Source organism: Littorina saxatilis, linkage group LG2 (assembly GCF_037325665.1).
Source record: "Littorina saxatilis isolate snail1 linkage group LG2, US_GU_Lsax_2.0, whole genome shotgun sequence".
In the NCBI taxonomy this organism is placed as follows: Eukaryota; Metazoa; Mollusca; class Gastropoda; order Littorinimorpha; family Littorinidae; genus Littorina; species Littorina saxatilis.
The window spans coordinates 48,501,228-48,507,235 of NC_090246.1; positions in this window are offsets into that span (position 1 = coordinate 48,501,228).

The window sequence follows — 6,008 nt, forward strand, 5'->3', positions numbered from 1 at the left end:
TGTGTGTGTGTGTGTGTGTGTGTGTGTGTGTGTGTGTGTGTGTGTGTGTGTGTGTGTGTGTGTGTGTGAATAAAACACAAATAATGGTGTTAACCAGGCAATCCAAATCTCCGCGATTTCACGGATTTCCTCGAAAGCACAACAAAAAAACAAAAAAACTACACACGAAAATGCTAGTTTAACCCAGGTGAGAGGAACAAATTAGTCTTTATCTTTGCATGCACAATGTACCTTTCACCAGAGGTGGTTACATTCATATTTACAAGGCCAAAACTCCTCGGCCCTGCTAGGGGACCTACGCGGCTCCCTGGACCCCCGGCGTTAATTATTTTCTTGAAACTCATTGTTCCTTGCAACAGCAACACGTTTTAAAGTTGTGATCATTTGAACATCATGGATGTCTCATTCAACATATGGCATGAGAAGCTGAACTGTGCTGTATTCACAATATTCAACTTCCGAAGTATTTTTTATACATATACATTCACCATGACGATATACAGTACCTCAACACACAACCAAGCACACACTGGACTTTCAGTAAGCAATATAACATATATATGAGTATCATAATAATCGACAGTTACATAAATATAGCGAAGTGTTCAACAGAAGTCCCGAATCACTTTTCTTTATTAACTGAAGAGATATGAATTTTTACAACGCTGTGGGTTTCAATGCTAAGAGGTTTATCTAGTACACATAAAACAATTGCAATACGACCGTCTTGCATGCAAGTGTCGAAAAGGTCTGGCTAGAGTTTGAAGCCGGACTGAGAGCCCTTCAACCTAAATCGAGGCAGACGTGAAATTGGACAAGAGCGAAGAAGACAGTCTTAAGGGTACTCGGGGTATATCTACCGTTTATGAGACTCGGCTCGTTTCTCCCAGAAATGCGACCAGAGTAAGGTGACTTTGGATGCAGGCACGTGATCAGAGACAAAAAATAGTCCTGGTACATGTATAAGTATTAAACGAGATGCTGTCAATACAGTGGTGCCTGTGCTTTAAAGGTCACCCGCCAATATGTCCTGGTTTCTGCGACAGGTATGCTTTAATCAGGTTTACATTATCAAGGGGCAACAGAAGACCTTTTGTTCTTTGTTGTATATTTATCACACATAACAGGATCTGACGATAAGAACACCTTGTATTCTTTACCCGGAGGCGCATCACAATACAGGTGTCCCTTTGAAATCGGTCAATTTGACCTTCATTCCTGCGCCCTCCTCCCCTCTCTATCCTCGATCGGGTGGATATTGTGAAGTTGTGTTGTGTGAAACATTTGACTGGATACCAGGGCATATGTGCATGAGAAAGTTACCAACCGGGTGGGAGCCAGCTGCGGTGTTTGATTCGATGTACATAATTGAGATTTGTTGTGATTTCAACGAATCAGACATCGTGACGTAGTTTGGGTGGCACCCACTTTTGGTTCGTGTGTCTGTGTGTCTGTGACTTTGTCTGTCTGTTGCTATCTCTCTCTCTCTCTCTCTCTCATTCTCTCTCTCTCTCTGTTTTTGTCTCTGTCTGTCTGCCACTCTCTCTCTCTCTCTCTCTCTCTCTCTCTCTCATTTTTTCTCTCTGTTTTTGTTTCTGTCTGTCTGTCTGCCACTCTCTCTCTCTCTCTCTCTCTCTCTCTCTCTCTCTCTCTCTCTCTCTCTCTCTCTCTCTCTGTCTCACCAAGCTTCTGTCTGTGACACCTACGAAGTCGACGAAAAGTCCATTTGACAAACAGGTTTGTGTTCGCTTGTTGAGTACTTAACTATCCATTAGCTTTTAAGTTATCATGTCTTGGTAACGAATTCAAGCTACTCGTGCCATTACTCCCTGTTCCATTATACAATGTATCAGTTTGTCAAAGCAACAGACCCGTTCAAACCTGATTACAGTGACATTACAAAGACACCACTAACTGCAGGCGTGCTTCAGTGTTCTAACAGTCGGGATGAATTGCCCAGACGGGAGGGGTCACTACAGTGCAACCTCCTTTTTAAGATTTCAAAATTCCGAGAAAATGAATACATACAGAGATTATGAACACAAAATCTTTTAAAAGGTAGATCTGGAAAAACAGGGGGGAGGGGGTATTATAAAGGTAAGGTAAGGTAATTTCGTATAGTCCTTCAAAGTTTATCTCATGGAAATTTCAGCTGCTTTCTCAGTGGGGGAGCGAGCTGCCATGCATTCATTCAGTACAGCGCTACCAAATAAAAACAAAAGGAGATTCCACTGTATTCCAAACATGGACATTTGAACCATCTCGTCAGCAGAGGTTAACTTTCGTACCAGTGTGTCCTCGATCATTACACACGGTCACACACTGTCCTTGCCCAAGGTCACGGAGAGGGCTCAGTGGTTCAGGACGACATTCTCCAGCAGGACCTGAGGACTGGCAGCAGATGAGTTATGAGGGAGATCCTCGACTGGATGACACAATCCACTTGAGTGGAGCGGCCATTTCACTGCCTCGAGAGTCATCAAGCTGCTCCTCCGAGTCGCGTGTTTGTCTTGTTGTTACAGGTGTGTCAATGACACTGGGCAAAAGAGAGAGGAAGGGTGGGTGTGGGTAGGGGGTGAAGGATGGGTTTAGCATTTGGTTTAGGTATTTGTGTGGAGTGCAGAGAGAAAACTCATACTGTTTGTAATGTTGGTTGGTTGGTTGGCTTGGATGTTTTCTTTCTTTCTGTATGTCTTTACACCCCCGGTATAGGGGTGTGTATAGGATTCGGTCGATGTGTTTCTTTGTTTGTTTAAGTTCGAATATAGATCTCAGGAATGAACGGACCGATCGTCACCAAACTTGGTGAACAGGTTCTATACATTCCTGAGACGGTCCTTACAAAAATTGGGACCAGTCAAACACACGGTTAGGGAGTTATTGGTGGATTAAGATTCTACAAGGACTTATATAGAGGGACATATTAATGGTCAAAGGGAAATAACCTTCTCAGTTGGTGGCAGTGAGAATGGTAAGGACGGGGGTGTTTTTCCTACCTCGGAGGAATTTCTTGTTCTTTCTTTCTTTCTTTCAAGCTGTGTGTGTGTGTGTGTGTGTGTCTTTCTTTCATTCTTTATTTTATTCTTTCATTCAGTAGCATAAAAAGCAAAGGGAAAGAAGAAAGAAAGAAAGAAACAAGAACTGACTGATTTGTCCTTAGTTTTTTGGACCCGCATACCCTCGTCAGACGACGTTTATTTTATCGCCAAGGAAAAAAGAAAGAAAACAAGTCGCACAAAGCGAAATCACTACATCCACTGAGTCAAAAAACCAACAACAACAACAACAACAACAACCAAACAACAACAGCAACAACAACAACAACCAAACAAACATGTGCGGGTATCATTTCGAAGAATTCACGTGTTCAGTTTCAGAAACGTTTGCGCAGTAGCTTTTTGAGAATCGGTTTTGTTAGGGTCCGACTACACTATGCGCCAGCACGCGCTACCTTGAACCATAGCACTTATATACTTTATTTTTATATTTCTAGTTAGTTCATCGTCCATTCTCACATAATACAAAATTTCAAACTTCAATGATGAAAATTACGGAAGTTATGACGAGTTTTAGGAGAGAGTATGTACTACTCTCAAGTCGGACATTGTCGGACATGGAGCCACGGCCTTAAGGCCTGTCCAGACACTCCAGGCTGACCCTGTCCACATTTGACTTATGCTCAAAACGGTCCCACTGGGCGCGCCGCAGCGGGCTATGATCGCGTAGCGTTATTTGCAGAAGAATAGAACGTGTTCTAATTTTTCTGACACAGACATAGAACGGCAGAAATTTGACCAATCAGAGCAAACCAGAGCGATGACGTCAGCCGCTCGCGGCGTGGCAGTCGATGTAACTGAACCTTCCTGCCTTTAGGTGACCTTGACGCTTCCGCTCCACTGATACCGCGTTGTGAAAAAAGTCGTCGATGTGTGGCCACTCGGCAAAATTCCGCGCGACGCATAAAACGGCCTGCGGCGCATATACCGTAAAACGGCGTCCAAGTCTGGTCGGCCCTTTAGGATAGCTCTCCTTTTACGCGTCTTAGCTATCGTAAATTTTATCACTGAAGTTTGAAATTTTGTATAATATAAGATTAAGAACTGACGATGGAATGACTAGAAACATAAAGATAAATGATATAACAGCTATGAATCTCAGTAGCGTCCACTTAAAATTGGTAGTGCGCAGTCAGTTTAGTCACTGCCGGATTTTGTCGGATTTGAGAGTAGCGCATTAGCTCGCCTAAAACCCGTCATAACTTCCGTAATTTTCATCATTGAAGTTTGAAATTTTGTATTATGTAAGAATGGACGATGATCTAACAAGAAATATAAAAATAAAGTATATAAGTGCTATGGTTCAAGGTAGCGCGTGCTGGCGCGTGCTGGCGCGTAGTTTAGTCGGGCCGATCAAAACACACGCGCACGTACACACATACATCCTTACCTCGTCTCGACTCCCAGTCTACTGAAATACATTAGTCAAAATACCAAATACTGATCCGCCCTCCCCCTTCTCCCCCCTGGCACTGCCCAGCCAGTACAACCAGCTGTGCATGTAAGACCCAAAGAAGATAAATAAATAACACATTTAAAAAAAAAATCCGAAGACAAGGCCGTACAAATTAGGATCGGTAGTTCGCTTACTTCGTTGTTTTTTTGAAAGAAGAGTTGCTTCTTATTGGCCGGAAATCGTGCGAGTTACATCCCCTGGATGTCGGACAAGAGTAAATCCCCCTTTAAAGTCTGCAAACTCGAGTTTTGTCATTTAAAAATTTTTTTTTTTGAAAGGTCAAAAGTTCTAGGATTTGGAGGACCAAAAATAGGGGGATCGGAAACGAATTTTTTTCTTGGACTTATCATGACACTGTATGCTTTGTGTTTTGGGAAGGTGAAAATAGCCAAGGAAAAGTGGACACCGCCCTCATCATGTACAGCTGGCAGAAGGAGGACGTGACACCTCCAACATCATGTCCGACAGGTTAAGGTACTTCATAGGTGTGTTCGAAATAACTGAGGTACAACCCATTACTGTATTCGTTTATTGGCTTATAACAACAATACAGTGTTCTAGATGATCGAACTTGTAGCTAAGACCTGTACGCGTACGTGTAGATATTGCGTCACCCGTGACTCACTTCCCCCCCCCCCCCCCCCCCCTCCCCCCCCCCTCCCAATGTTCCAAATGCATACGTTGTTTTTCTCCCACCAAGACTGCAGATCTTGGCAAACGCGTGACGTAACAACTAGATTTGATGACGTTACCCGTACACGTTCCCGTACACGTGCTGAAAAGTAGATATGAAATATTATTCATGAAAATATTTACGAACGTATCTGGACACACACTTTCTCTCAGTCACGCACCTGCGTAAAATGTACATCGACTTAGTCGTTAGAGAGGTGCGTTTTGATTTATGGGTAGTGTGTGTGTATGTGTGTGTGTGTGTGTGAGTGTGTGTGTGTGTGAGTGTGCGCGCGTGTGTGTGTGTGTGTGTGTACGTGTGTGTGTGTGTGTTTAAAAAAAAAAGATAAACATTACTTGGTATTAACAGGTATGAGACACCGGCAAGGTTGGCCAAGTGGTAAGGCGTCCGCCCCGTGATCGGGAGGTCGTGGGTTCGAACCCCGGCCGGGTCATACCTAAGACTTTAAAATTGGCAATCTAGTGGCTGCTCCGCCTGGCGTCTGGCATTATGGGGTTAGTGCAAGGACTGGTTGGTCCGGTGTCAGAATAATGTGACTGGGTGAGACATGAAGCCTGTGCTGCGACTTCTGTCTTGTGTGTGGCGCACGTACGTTATATGTCAAAGCAGCACCTCCCTGATATGGCCCTTCGTGGTACGTCTGGGCGTTAAGCAAACAAACAAACAAACAGGTATGAGTTCCAAAGGGTAAAAATAAAAGCTAGTTTTAAACAAATCAATACGAAGTCTTAGCAGAACAAGGTTATTTCTACTGTGTGACAGAGAGAGAGAGAGAGAGAGAGAGAGAGAGAGAGAGAGAGAG